Here is a 16,388-nt window from a genome sequence, read left to right as displayed (position 1 = left end):
TCAAATTAATGTTATGGATTCCGTTATGGCTTTCGGTTATAACATGGTTAAAACAAAAAATTATGGAATCCATAAAATGGAAGTCAAAATGGAAGCCTTTAAGAGGCATTCCATTTTGATCCATCATAATAGAAGTCCATTTGCAATCATAACGGATCCGTCTGGTTCCCACTATGCAAGACATAAAACAAAGTCCTGTTGACAGTACTTTTTTTTCCGTTCTGCATAACGGAAATGGGACGGATATGTTATGATTCCCATAGACTTCTATTATGACGAAAAGCAAAATGGAATTCCTTTTTAAAGGCTTCCGTTTTGTATTCTGTCATAGTACAAGTCTATGGGCAGCATAACAGATCCGTCCCGTTTCCGTTATGAAGGACTGGACTCCTGCATAATGGAAACCAGGAGGGTTCTGCAGCCCATAGACTTGTATTATGAAGGATCAAAATGGAATTCCTCTTAAAGGCTTCCCTTTTGACTTCCGTCTTATGGATTCCATTATTTTCCGTTATAACCATGTTATAGCAGAAAGCCGTAACGGAATCCATAACGCTGATGTGAACCCAACCTTACAGCTATGTTGTTTTTATATATGGCACTGGAGAATTAGTGTAAAAAAAATGTACCTAAAAAATATCCAGTATACACAATAGTGTTATCCCTCACTGGGTAAGTACACCATGGCTTACAAGGAACTTGCAACACTAACTGTTTGAGAAAGCAGCTATGGATTAATACGTTTGAAAGCACTTTGGGGGAGATTTATCAAAACTGATGTAAATAACATCTGGCTTAGTTGCTCATTTCAATCTTTGGAAAATGAAAGGTGGATTGATTGGTTGCTATGGGTAACACCCAGTTTTCCTTGACAGCTTTGATAAATCTCCCTTACTCCATTGGGTAATTTTGGCAAAGAGAATTCCAGTATGGACAGCAAAATATGGTGGTTGTCTGTCTCCCTGGGGACGATGTACCCTAAAAACAAGATAAACCAAAAAATAAATGGAGACCTATAACTTCTCTCTTTGGGAATCACCTTTAAAGAGGACCGTTCACTATAATAAAACATCTAAACTAACTATACAAACATGGAGAGCGGCGCCCAGGGATCTCCCTGCACTAACTATTATACCAGGGCGCCGCTCCGTTCTCCCGGTATAGCCTCCGGTATCTTCATAGTTAGGCTCCACCCAGGGGAACCTCCCGGCGTCTCATTCTCCCAGGCTGTAGCGCTGGCCAATCGCAGCGCTCAGCTCATAGCCTGAGAGAAAAAAAAAGCCTCTCAGGCTATGAGCTGAGCTCTGCGATTGGCCAGCGCTACAGCATGGGAGAATGAGACGCCGGCAAGCTCCACCCAGTTGAGCCGAACATATGAAGATACCGGAGCCTATACCGGGAGAACGGAGCGACGCCCAGGGATAATAGTAAGTGCAGGGAGATCCCTGGGCACTGCTCTTCATGTCTGTATGCTTAGTTTAGATTTTTTATTCTAGTGAAAGGTCCTCTTTAAGGTTTTTGTCATTTTCTCAGTGTATTTTCCTTGCTTGACCATAAGTATATGTATTCTTACTTGTAAGTAACAATAATATTTAATAATTAAAAGCATATCTATGCTTCAAAGGTTTGTATTAGCGAAAATGGAAGAACACAAATGGCTTACAAAATCCGGTGTAGACAATTGGAAGCATGGTTGATGTAATTATGGACCCATTATCTAAAGGGCAATAATCTTTTACAAAAAAAAGTTTAATGTTGCCATAAGCATTTTATATTTCCCAGAAGACATTGCAGAAAGCAAGAATTTTGCAGCACGAAGCAGGCAGCAATCTTTCTTTACTTAATTAAGGTTTTCTTTTGCTGTTTCCCCTTTCTCTTTTCTCACACGGCTTCTCAAATTAAGATAAGGGATTGATCTGCATTGCTGGGACAATGAGTAGTGCTTAATTAGTTCATTACTCCATATTTTTTTTTTTTATCAAGGACGTGACTGATGTTTTATTAAGCTTCTTGTAATTGCATAGTTTATTACTTTACTATAGAAACAACAGCATAATGTCGACTCATGAATTAACTTTTTGGCTTAAAAAGTTGTAAATAATTTGTTTCCAAAAGAAGTTGATTTATGTAGGGTCACTTACATATACATGTTTACAGATGCGTTTAAAAGCACTTAGAGCACCAAGTGGAATATGAAGTGAACTGACGACCAAGCTATTACAATAACACATATCCTAATAATACAGTGCAACAGAACACTTGTATGTTCATTTTTACTATGCGTAGCAACTTTATAAGATTTATTAGCTTTGTCTTCCTATCATAGCGTTATAGTGTCTGGTTTAGGCCTCCTGCACATGAACATGTGCGCCCCGTGTTGTGGGCCGCAATGCACGAACACCAACTGTGGGGAACCCGCAGCGGATCGCAGACCCATTCACTTTAATGGGTCCGTAATCCGCCCGTTACGCAAACAGATAGGACATGTTCTATCTTTTTGCGAAACTGAATCACGGGATGAAACCCCACGGAAGCACCTTCCGAAGGGTTCCGTTCCATGCTTCCGTTACGCATCTCCGGATTTGCGGACCCATTGAAGTGCATGGGTCTGCATCCATGATGCGGAATGCCCACAGCACAGCGCATTGCAATGGGCAGCACACGTTTGTGTGCAGGAGGCCTCATTCCTGAAGGTTATACTATTAAAGTTTTAAGAGAAGTGTTTATTATAAAAGGATGCAATCTGTCGAATACATACCTAACAGATAACTAAACATTTGGTCACTGGTAGGCATAAAATACATATTTCTTTGCACATTGAAAAGGAAGACGGAGTCATTTTGCTGCTGTTGACCGACCGACAAATAATGTCTTGTTGATCAGATGACAAAAAAGTTAGCACCATGAGAGCTAATACAGTTGACATTAAGTAAAGTCAGACAACTAATTTCTAGTCCAAAAATGGCACTGGACTAAAATGTAGTTTTCATTAATTCAATTTCAAGCGAAGAGTCTGTTACTAACACACAAAGTCCCACTAAGGCCTAAACCAGTAAATCATACTGTTCACATCTAGTCCTACAATACTCTGGTAGACCCTACAGCAGGGCAAAGAAGATAACGAAGCAGGTATGAACCTACAGTCCTATTGTCATATATACAGTGACTTGAAAATGTATTCCTACCCCTTGACCTTTTCCCCATTTTTTTTGTGGATGAAAAACAAAGTCCTGCATAATGGAAACCGTTAATCCGGTAATCTTGACCACAGACTTCTATTATGACGGATCAAAACACAATGCCTCTTAAAGGCTTTCATTTTGCAATCCATCATAGAATTCCTTTATGCCAGAACGCAGAACCCGAACCTGTAAAGTTTGGGTTTGTTCATCCCTACTCATAAACCTAAGTGTATTTTATTAGGATTTTATGTGATAGACCAACACAAAGTAGCAAGTATGTGTGAAGAGAAAAGAAAATGATAAATGGTTTTCCAAATTTTAAATAAATAGAAAATCTGGAAAGCGTTGCAAGGATTTGTATTCATCCCCTTGAGTCAATACTTTGCAGGACCACCTTAACTGCAATTACTGTGGCAAGTCTTTTTTAGGCATCTCTCTACCAGCATTGCATATCTAGAGGCTAACATTTTTGCAAATTCTTCTTTGCAAAAAAGCTCAAGTTCATTCAGATTGGATGGACAGCATCTATGAACAGCAATTTTCAAGTCTTGCCACAGAATATCAATGGGATTTCAGACTGGACTTTGACTGGGCCATTCTAACATGGATATGTTTTGATCTAAACACCTCCATTGTAGCTCTGGCTGTATGTTTAGGCTCATTATTTTGCTGGCAGGTGAACCATCACTATAGTCTGAAGTCTTTTGCTGCCTCTAATAGGTTTTTCTCCAGGAATACCCTGTATTTAAAAGCATAACCACAGCATGATGCTACCACCACCATGTTTCACTGTGGGAATGGTGTTTTCAAGGTCATAAGCAGCATTAGTTTTCTGCCACATATAGCATTTTGCATTTAGGCCAAAAAGTTCAACTTTGGTCTCATCTTACCAGAGCACCTTCTTCCATATGTTTTCTTTGTCTCCTACATGACTTGTGACAACCTGCAAACAGGACTTCTTATGGCTTGCTTTCAAAATCGACTTCTTGCCACGCCTCCATAAAGGCCAGATTTATGCCGTACACGACTAATACTCATCCTGAGGAATATTCTCCCACCTGAGCTGTGGATGTCTACAGCATCTCCAGAGTAACCATTGGCCTCTTGGCTGCTTCTCTAATTACTGTTCTCCTTGCTGGGCTGTTAGTTTAGGTAGACAACCATGTCTTGGTAGGTTGCAGTTGTGCCATACTCCTTCCATTTTTTTAGATGTTGGATTGAACTGTGCCCTGTGAGATGTTCAGAGCTTAGGATATTTTTTTTATGACCTAACTCTGCATTACACTTCTCCACAACTTAATCCCTGACCTGTCAGGTGTGTTCCTTGGTTTTCTTGATGCTGTTTGATCACTAATGTTCACTAACAAACTTCTGAAGCCTTCACAAAAGAGCTGTAGTTATACTGAGAATAAATTACACACAGGTGGACTGTATTTACTAATTAGATGACTTCTGAAGGCAATTGATAACACAGGATTTTATTTAGGGGTATCAGAATACAAGGGGCTGAATTGCAATAAATGCAAGCCACACTTGAAAACCATGTATAATTTTCTTTTCACATAATTGCTATTTTGCTCTATCACATAAAATCCCAACAGAATACATTTAAGTGTTTGGGTGTAACGTGAAAAAAAGTGGAAAAGTGTATGAATACTTTTTTCAAGGCATTTGTATATGATCAACTAGTATTAATCATATTAAGCCTGAACTATACCAGGCAGAAGTCAAACTGTCCCAATATGGTATATAAAAGGGATAATGTAATTATAAGTGACCGTAGGCACAGGTTCAAAATAAATTAGAATGTATGTCTGTGAAGGTTCTCATTTATCCAGGTCATGGTATATCTGTAAAGAATAAATCAAGGCAACTGGCGTACTGTAGATTTCTTGAAAATGTTTCACTCATTCTTCCAACGAGCTTTCTCAATTCTGAGTGACTGTACAAAAATTCTGGGAATAAATATGTAACTGAATCAACATCTGGTAATTATATCCAGCATTGGGTCAAAGGTGTTGATCCCATTATCCTAATTGGAGTCAGTAGGTGATAAAGACTTCCCAGAAAAAGGTGTCATGACAGCATTGTATGTGGCAGACAATAGATGTCTAACCCCTCCACCTCTATTCAAGCTTGGCTTCTCCATTTCTATTGTCTGCCACATACAATGCTGTCTTGACACCTTTTTCTGGGAAGTCTTTATCACCTACTGACTCCAATTAGGATAATGGGATCAACACCTTTGACCCAATGCTAGGTATAATTACCAGATGTTGATTCAGTTACATATTTATTCCCAGAATTTTTGTACAGTCACTCAGAATTGAGAAAGCTTGTTGGAAGAACGAGTGAAACGTTTTCAAGAAATCTACAGTACGTCCAGTTGCCTTCATTTCAGAACAGGAACTCTTCATATTAGGCTTAGTGGTCAAAGATAAAACTGAAGGTTGTTAAGATTATATTTTTTTTTAAACCATAGCTATTGCCATGAAATTGTTTTAAAAAAAATTAACAAAAAGCATAAAATCCTGATTTATCAACAAGATAATTTGAAGTTTGTCTTCAAACTTGGCCATTTGTATAGGATCTGTGAGCCAAATTTTTTAAAGTGGCACACAGCGCTTGTTAAATTTAGCACAGGCACATTCTAACTTATTTTCACCTGGCACAGCTACATAAGGCAAGTCAGGAGTGGATTGTATTCCAAAGGATAGCACACAAACAGCTGATTTTATGAAGTTGATTTAGCAGCAGCAAAAAATAACATTGGCACAGAATATTGATAAATTTATCTTACAAGTAAAATGACAGAAAAGTCACAATTTACTCCAAAATAAAGAGGACCAATATGTTTAACATGAAAACTTGATTGAAACAATAATAACATAATGTTCTGAGGACACATTCGCCAGGCCACTCTGCTAGGGTTATGTCTGTCTCCTGGGTATCGGTAACTTTCTTATTCGGCCATAGGGCCGGGAAACCGGGATGTCTCTCCCAATTATGAGTTCATACTGTAATTTTGTGGCGACGGCCACTTCATGAGTCCACCTGCAAGCCATTGTTGATAGAGTGACCAGGCCGGTGGGAGTCCTTTAAGTCTACATAAATACACACGCCGACGACCTTTCGGCCAGTATGCTCGGCGGGCCGTACCAGGGCAGCTCTTACCAGGAACACCAGGCTTACACCAGGCTTCCTGAATCCAGCAGAGCCACTGCCAGAGTGTCCCCCACTTCCCCCTGGCACAGGTGGCTATTGTCTATAGTCTCGGAGGTTCCTGTGACACACAACTTCCTGGCATATAATGAGTGGCGGTAGCCATAGTTGGTGTCCATGGGTTCACCCTGATGGGGACAGTCGGCCCTTATGTGTCCAGCTCCTGACATCGCCAGCAGACCACTGGGTCTGGGGTGGAGATTTCCGGGGTTTGACTGGCCCCCTCCCAAGAGAACCACCCTGTAGATTTCTGGTGGCCTCTTTTACTCCACCAGGTCAACTATCTCCAAGGCATTACCCCGAGACACCTGGATGATCCAGTGCTGGAGGGGATATGGCTAGGCCCTCCAGAACACATCCACCAAGAGAAGGTCCAGCATAGCAGTAGGGGTCAGTACGTCAGGATGCATTTTTGCAAACGGTGTAACAGGTCATAATACTGCGGTCTGGCGGTTTCAACCGGGTTAAATTCCCACTGATGCACTCTCTGGGCCCGGACCAACACATTCACCCCCAGTCTCGCCAGGATCTCACCTTTTACGGTCAGGTAGTTGGCCGCTCGATCATCAGGGAGATCGAAAAAAACTTGCTGGGGTCCAGATGCCAGGAACGGAGTGACGATCTCAGCCCACTGGTCTCGGTTTAACTTCCCTCACGGCTACTTTTTCGAACACCACCAGATAGGGTTCGACGTCATCCAAGGGGGTCATCTTAGGGATCTTGTGGACGTTCAGGGATGCTCCTGCCGCTTGCAATACCATCACATGTTGCAATAGCAGCTGGTTAGTTTCCTGCTGCTGCTTGTTAGCCTCCCGCTGCTGCAAGTTAGCCTCCATGAGGGCCTTCATGACCACCTCAATTTTGTCAGGGGACATGGGTCGTAACCTTGCCGGCTTAATGTAGGACATGCACTTGTGTCAGGGAAAAAACTTTTTGGCCTTCAGGCCTGCCTCACTGCTTTTGCATGCATCCACCACCAATTGTGGGGATTTGCTCTGGTAGACAGGCTTGCGGACACAGTATAGAGACAACGGCAACATCTTTAACTTAAACAGTTCAGTGTTTATTCACACATACGGATAAGCAAAACAAAAAGTGAGTTTCATGGAAAACAGTCTCCTTGAGTCTGGTGCTTGTTCACACCATGCAGCAATGCAGAAGTCCTTGGACATAGCAGAAACCACCTGCTCTCATGCCAACAAGGTAGCAGGCCTTTACCCAAGCCCAGACTCCCAGGTCCCAACACAGAGACTGACAGAGCTTCACTGTCAGAGAGGAGTAAATTCCTACCACCTGACAGTGCTGCTTGTGTTTTATAGCCCAAACCAAGACCCGGCCTGGAACATGGGGAACAGCCACCCACCCCGCACTTCTCCCAGTAAGAGCCGGCCCGGATCGGCTTTACAGCCATACTAAATAGCAAAACCATGTCAGCCAACACTAGCAGCCGCTGACACATGAAATTACTGGCTCTTCACTCACCGAGGCCAGGAATCTCAGTGACACATACCTTCTGTCAATGATGGACCCTTGCGCCTTCTTACAATGTGTATATATATATATATATATATATATATATATATATACAGTACAGACCAAAAGTTTGGACACACCTTCTCATTCAAAGATTTTTTTTTTTCCTGACAATGAAAATTGTAGATTCACACTGAAGGCATCAAAACTATGAATTAACACATGTGGAATTATATACATAACAAAAAAGTGTGAAACAACTGAAAATATGTCATATTCTAGGTTCTTCAAAGTAGCCACCTTTTGCTTTGATTACTGCTTTGCACACTCTTGGCAATCTCTTGATGAGCTTCAAGAGGTAGTCACCTGAAATGGTTTTCACTTTATAGGTGTGCCCTGTCAGGTTTAATAAGTATATATATGTAGCGTCACATATGAACATGATTACAACCAACAAAACAATAATCACATCAATTCATGATAATGGAACAAAAATAAACTGCTAATATATTGCTAAATCCATATTAAAATGTTCAATGTTCCATATGATGGCTAGGTTTACATCCATACTTCTATTGTTATTATGTTCTTTTACATTTCTGGAATTCTTATAGCGCTTTTAGTGTGAACACTATGGATTTTACAACTTTCCAGTAAGGTGGCCTCTGCACGTCAACTCTGCAGTGCACGTCTGTGATGTACAGCTAGTCATGTGACCGGCAAGACCCTAACATGACTTCCTGACATACTTATTGTGCTTAGGAACAAGGCAATTTTTTCTATCTGTGGTTTGGAAGGGTGAGTTTTGTGCAATGATTGCATCTGAGACATACTCTAAACAGTATATTGCATCCACCTAGGATTTCTGGTGTTGTCCACTTAATTAATTGCTGGCTATTATAAAGAAATATGGACACAACATGATGGACACTGGGAATATTGCAATGTGATGTATGACCTACACTATATGAGTTCACTTAGGGATGCACATACTCTATGGTCCTATTTGAAAATTTTAATATGGATTATACACTATTTTTTTACTTTATTTTTGAACTATTATCATGAATTGTTAATATGAGACTCTGCTTATAAATTTGCACACTGTAATTCTCAAACTTGCTTTAGAAAGGCTCAATGGATGAGCTGAAACGTTGCGACCACATGGGTAAATAAAGTAATTTTCTTTCCACTCATTTTTTTGTGATAGTGCTGCTATTTAAATTTTTGTCTTGTCCTGGACTTGTTCCCGGATCCATTTGACCTGCACCTCCATGTTTATGTTTGACCTGCTGTGCTGCCATTGTCTTCTATGTATGTTTCATTCAGATTGCAAGAATAACATTTAATAACATTTATTATCCAAACTGACTTTTGATGTGTTTCAATTACAGTGGCTTTTCCATTTATTACTACTAGTGTTGGTCGAGCATAAAAGTGCTTAGGTGCTCGGGTGCTCTACCAAGTACCCAAGCACAATGGAAGACAATGGGAGAACCAGACAATTAAACCAGGCACCCCCTGCTCTGAAGAGGGGAGGGTGTCTGGTTCATAGGAAAAGGTCATAAATTGATGGAAACACCACTGAAATGATTCTGAAACAGCATTGGGATGATGTCTGGATGCATCCTGGACTCCTAGGTCGCTGCTGGGAACAATGTTTTCCAAGTAGTGCGGCACTTTTACAGACTGACAATAATACGCACCAAACTGAAGATGAAATCGATTTTAGAGGAGAAACTGTTAGGAAACATTCTTTCCTTTATATTTTTGTAATCAATTTTTTTTTTATTGATTTTCAATGAGATTTTATGCAAACAACCATTCTTTCCTTTATATTTTTGTAATCAAATCATTTTTATTGATTTTCAATGAGATGGGGAAAACATAAACCCCTCTCCCCCCCCCCTCTCCACACACAGAGTCCCATTGATGATGGTTTCGTAGTACTCCAAGAACCATAGTCCCAGAAGATCTTCAGGATAAGCCATTGCTCGACTTCTCATTAGTTCTCCATTTTCCATATGCGAATCCAGCATCCACGCCAACTATCTCCAGACCGTACTCACAGATCATCATGCAATACGTTCCAATCACCATTCAAAGCAACAAGTCTACTACATTAAACCACAACATTATAATCTGATATCCAAAGGGACCATATTTTTTTGAATTTCTTATTACTCCCTCGTTTTTGGTATACGTAACTCTCTAGTCTTACTAGCATATGAATCTTATCCACTAAGTTCTGGATATCCGGGGGAGCAGAGGCAATCAAGTGAAATGCAATTAGCTTCCTTGCTCGGTAAAGGATTCTTGTGATCGCTATTCTAAGCTCAGGGGTAACAGGTATCTCCTTGGTATATCCCAGAATACAGATTGTAAGAGTTAGATCAATAGTTATATCAAACACATTACAAACTAAGTTCCCCACATCAGACAAATATTTTCGCAGCCTTGGGCAATTCCACATTAAGTGAATTAAATCAGCATTATGTGCGCCACATCTAGGGCAAGTATCGTCCGTCCTATACCCCATTTTGTGTAATAAGACTGGAGTTCAGTACACTCTATGCAGTAATAGCAATTGTGAGACTCTGTGGGCCTCACTTACCGCTACCACTGGGAAATCCTCCAATACCTCCTCCCACTGATTCATTGTTAAGTCAGTGACATCATGTTGCCATTTGGAATATAGCTGCAGCAGATGGGCCTTGTGTAACGCCTCCATTAAGCTCAGATAGAACGAGGAGCTCACCCCTCTTGTATCCCCCAGGGAGGTAATATGAGTATTAATCGGATGTGAATCAGCAGAGACTATTTTCTTACGGTCTTGTGTTTGTACAGCATGTCGTACCTGAAGGTAGACATAAAATAACGTCTTAGGCAGTCCAAACTCTTGCTGTAACATATTAAATGATTTAAGACAGTTGTTCTCATATAGCTGACACAATCGATGAAGACCATAGACGTCCCATAATTTCGCATTAATTACCGTGTTTAGCTCTTTATACAGGAAGTTAGGCCAGATCAGAGTAAGTTGTGTATACCCTTAGATTCCTACAATCTATTTAGCTTTCCACCATACTGTGTGTATGGTGCGTAAGATATCATATTGCCTACCCTTGTCATAAAAAACTCTGCCCTCCAAAGCTGCCATTACATTCTTAGTATGGATAAGCTGCTGCACAACTCGCCCAGCAGTGTTCAACTTATCTACCTCTCCCCAACCCCGAAGATGCTGTAATTGGGCCGCTATATAATACATCCGTGGGTCAGGGACACTCAACATGATTTTGGATCTACACAGCACCGCAAGTTTAATTTTTTTTTCTTACAAATAAGGTCTCGGAATATTGCATTAATAGAATGAAATATTCGTAAGGGGATCCAGGACGGGGAGTTATGTAAAATGTACAAGATCTGAGGCATAAGGACCATTTTTAACAAGTTGGTGCGACTGATGAGTGACAAGGGGAGTCTAATCCACACTTGGATCTTCCGTCTGAATTTATCTAATAGCGGTAATAAATTCAAACTGATAAAATCCTGAGGATCCGCCGACCTGTATACCCAGATACTTAAAGGAGGGTACAACCTGCAAACCCGCAGTAAAACTATGATCTGTCTGTGTAGTACTTCGCAAAGGCATTAGCATTGACTTTGCCCAATTAATAGTCAAGCCAGAGAGATGCACAAAATCATTAATGATTTGCATAGCTGCTGGCAGAGAGGAAGTCCAGTCATCAAGAAATAACAGAAGGTCGTCCGCATAGAGAGCGACATTTTCCGTTACTGACCCACAAGTGATACCCTTCACTGCCTCTGCCTTTCAGAGAGCCTCTGCCAAAGGTTCCACCGCGATTGTGAATAATAGCGGTGAAAGAGGACACTCCTTGTCTAGTCCCCCTGTGCAGTTCAAAGTCAGAAAGATTGCCATTCACCTGTAGTCTAGCAGTAGGGCATGCATATCGTAACTGGACCCAATTAATAAACCCTGACCCGAATCCCGTGGCCTTTAGTACAGAAATGAGGTATCGCCATTCCACATTGTCGAATGCTTTGGCCATGTCCAGAGACGCGACCGACGCATGCATTTTGCCCACCTGAATGTTGAGTATGAAACCGGCTTGATCAGAGTGGATTACAGATTTAATCACAAAGTTCAAACGGTTAGCCAATACCTTCGCCAACAATTTGATGTCCACCTGCAATAAGGAAATGGGTCGGTAAGATTCTGCCTCTAGGACGTCTTTTCCCGGTTTTGGGATAACCACAATAATGGCCTCATTCATAGAAGCTGGCAGGGCCTTACTAGTTTGAGCTTCTTTAAATACTTCTAAACTGGGGCAGGAGTACTGAGGAATAAGTTTTGTAAATTTCAGCTAGTAGTCCATCCCCCCAGGAGCTTTATTATTGGACATGTCTTGAAGCACCATTTCTAATTTCATAAGGGAAATGGGGGCGTCCAATTGGGATTGCTGGTCTTGTGTAAGAGCAGGGAGATTAAATGGGACCAAAAAGTCCTCCATCTGAGACTCAGAGGCAGCAATTTTTGAGGAATATAAATTGGAGTAAAAGGAATACATGACCTCTACCACCTGCTCCGGGGAGGTACATATCGAACCTTCTGAATTACACAGAGCTGGTAGAAAGCTGGACTGACGTTGGGCCTTAGTTAAGAGAGACAACAATCTCCTTATCTTTTCTCCCTCCTCATAATACCGCTGTTTTTGAAAAAATCTCCTATCCTGCACATTCCCCAATAATCTATCATTCAGTGACTTTTGGGCCTCTTTCCACTTATTCTCAGAATCTACAGATGGATTTAAAATAAACTCAGCTTCTGTTTCCGCTACTTCTTGCGTCAGTCTCCTCACCTTTTCTCTAGTCTCCTTTTTCCTCCCATTAATCCTCGCTATCAGAAGACCCCGTAAAAAGGCTTTCAGCGCATCCAAACAATCCTCCGCGAGGAGTTAAGTAAATTAAAAGTGAAAAACTGCTGCTTAACATCCGTTACATCCACTAGTATATGCAGCCAATTTGGGTTAAATTTCCAACACCTGTCTCCCTGCTGCAAACGCAGCTGCAAGGCAATGACTGTCAGTAATGGAGAATGATCAGACAACCTCCTAGGGAGGTAAACAATGTCTCGTACAAAACGGCCCAGAGTCTCATTTCCTAGCACCAAGTCAATTCTAGACAATGAGCCATACGATTGTTTTGCATCCGGATTTCGCATCCGGAAGTCAAAAAGCGCCACCTCCTGTATTAAGCGCGTGAAGGGAGTAACACCCTCATTAATTACACTAGAGGTCTGGCTGAGCTTGTCTAATTTTTGACAGGGAACAGTATTAAAGTCACCGAAAAGTAGAGTGGGAACCTGTGGCAAGTCCGCAATAAAGGAGATCACCTTCCTTATCAGCAGCGGAGAGTAGGGTGGGGGATATATATCCCTATAAGAACACATTCGACATTAAAGTGCAGTGCAAATATATATATCTCCCTTCCTCATCAATTCTTTTAGTTATTACACATAAAGAAGAGCATCATACACACCCTTGAAAAATTATAATTGATGGCCTGCTAGTGACCCTCTTAAACATTAGGGGTGAGGGCCTGCTGCTGAGCTGACCATCTAAAACAATTTGTGGGCGAGGGCCTGCTGCCGAGCTGACCACCTAAAATATTTTGTGGGTGATGGCCTGCTGCCGAGCTGACCATCTAAAAAAATTTGTGGGTGAGGGCCTGCTGCCAAGCTGACCATTTAAAACATTATGGACGAGGGCCTGCTGCTCCCGAGCTGACAATCTAAAAACTTTTGTGGGCGAGGGCCTGCTGCCAAGCTGACCATCTAAAAATGTTGTGGGCGAGGGCCTGCTGCCGAGCTGAACATTTAAAAATTTAGGGGCGAGGGTCTGCTGCTGAGCTGACCCTCTAAAACATTATGGTTGAGGTCCTGCAGGTGACCCTGGAAAATATTATGGCTGAGGGCCTGCTGTTGATCCTCTAAAACATAATGGGTGAGGCCCCGCTGCTGAGCTGACCATCTAAAACATTAGGAGCGAGGACAGCCTAATAAGCATGCTGATTTGATGAAGGAGGATGATGAAAAAGGGAGATTGAACCATATACCCTTTTTAGTGGTGGAGGGGATGCATGTGAAAACAGTGTATTCAATACACCATAAAAGCTACATTTAAAGTCCCTTTATGTACAGCCGCTTTCCTCTGGTGGAGTAGAGAAGTCAGGGGCAATCCAGGCCTTGTTAATTTTTAACCAGTTCAACCAGTCAGCATTTCAGTTGACAGGAGGATGCCCTTATCAGTTATTATGCCCCCAGCAACACTAGATACACACTCTGACAAAACGCTGGCGGCAGAGCAGGCCAGCACCTCCAAGGTGTAGAGCGCCAGTTCGTGCCACGTGTCAAGCTTGGACACCCAATGACAAATAATGGCTTTTTTGGGCACAGTTTTTATTAAAATTTTTTTACTTTGCTTATCTGTCCCCTCCTCAGGGGATTAGTTCATTGCATTTGACTTTTTTTTTATAACACTATTTATACATAAAAAACCTATACATATGGGGTATAGTTGTAATCATACTGACCCAGAGAATGAAGGGCATGGGTCAATTTTGCAGTGGGAACAAAACACATAAAATGGTGGAGGGATTGCGTTTTTTTTCCAATTCCACCCCATTTGGAATGTTGTTCCTGCTTCCCACTATATTTTATGCCTTAATGAATGGTGTTATTATAAAGTACAACTTATCCCGCAAAAAATAAGCCCTTATACAGCTATGTGACTGTAAATATAAAAAAGTTACGGCTCACGGAAAATAGGGAAGAAAAAAAAATAACGCAATAACGAAAAAAAAAACTACGGTAGCCAAAGGGTTAAAAGGACTTTTGGTTCTATTACAAGTACTGTATAAAAACTAAAATATTCCTATTTCACTCCCTACAATATCTCTTCCTTCTGCTCTCCAGCTCTCCAGCTCTCCCTGACTAAGACTGAGCCGAAGACGTGTCATTGGGTGCTATATAGCACCCTATGACGCGTTTCGGCCAGCCAATCACTGTAGTGCTAGTAGCCAACATGGCTACGGCATTACAGCGAATGGCAGTACCTAACTGCACGTTTATTGGCTGCGTAGCAGCCAGCAAACGTGCGGGGAGGACACTCGAGCATCACACTCGAGCACACGCTTTATTCGGCCGAACACTGCAACGTGCCGAGCATTGACATGATCTTGCTTGTTAGGACAATGAATTCTTATTAATTAGTCCATTAGATTTTAATTTGTTCTAGTTGCCTGGATGCTCGATTAAGCTTTAGTTGATTACTGAGTTTATTATTTTATATAGTTCACATGAGCAGGAAAGAAAAGATGTTTCCTGACACAGTCACGTCTTAAGGTCAGTGGTTCTGACCAACTATTTTCACCTTGTAATGTGTATTTAGAAAATAACCTATTGTTTAAATCACGTTTTTATGTTAAACATACTTTTTATTTGTTTTTTGTAGGTTTATTTTTTTGATGTCACTATCTATATTTTAAACAAATTTGTATGTAATCCTTCAATTTACACACAGGCCAATAGGCCTAAAGTATGTTATGATTTCCTGTCTTTTGAAAGCAGCTACACGGGCCATAGACACAAGTGACAGGAGGGGACCCCACTGACTTATATGGAAGAGTTTTATAGGCATTCTGTATGAAATGAAGTCAGGAAGGAACTGATAAACTGTAATATCACCTTTTGTGAATGGTGGATCCTGTGTTATCTATGTAGAGGTGTTACTTGTCATTGTAATTCTGTAATTTCACCCCAAAAAAAATATGTTTAAGATAAAAATGTGATTTAAACAATAGGTTGTTTTCTGATGACACATTCTCTTTAAAGCCATGTGTGGTGACATTTAAATAGCAGAAAAAGCCAAAAAGTCACACATTTTGTTACTAAATGGCACTTGCAGCAAAATTGGTGACTTGTGTATGCCAGATTTCAGGCATTCCAGAATGATACCTCCCCCCATAGAGTTTTAGAGAACAAATTAGTAGTCAATATTAATCAGTATAATTTACATTCCTTAGGTTGGATCCAATGGAAATAAAACTAATCCTGAAAGAAGGGCTTAGACTGCAGCATCTTATAACTCAAAATAAATAGATAAACATAGTATACTAACCCATACAACAGGAGAAAAGTCTATTCTATCTTTAACCTCTTAAGGTCTTAAGGACACAGGGCGTACAGGTACACCCTGATGTCCAAGTCAGCAGGCACTCTGTGACAATGCCGAGGGGGGTCCTGTGACCCCCCCCCCCCCCCCCCGTATCGGCGATTGCAGCAAACTGCAGGTCAATTCAGACCTGCGGTTTGCTGCGTTTCCGGGTCATTTGGGTCTCCGGTGACCCGATAACCCAGAATAGGATGGTGATCGGTGGTGTAATAATACACCACCAATCACCATCCATAGATCCTGAGAGGTGGCGGTGACA

The sequence above is a fragment of the Bufo gargarizans genome, chromosome 3, assembly GCF_014858855.1.
Source record: "Bufo gargarizans isolate SCDJY-AF-19 chromosome 3, ASM1485885v1, whole genome shotgun sequence".
Lineage (NCBI taxonomy): Eukaryota > Metazoa > Chordata > Amphibia > Anura > Bufonidae > Bufo > Bufo gargarizans.
The sequence above is the reverse complement of the archived record's forward strand: the minus strand, read 5'-3'. Positions refer to the sequence as shown.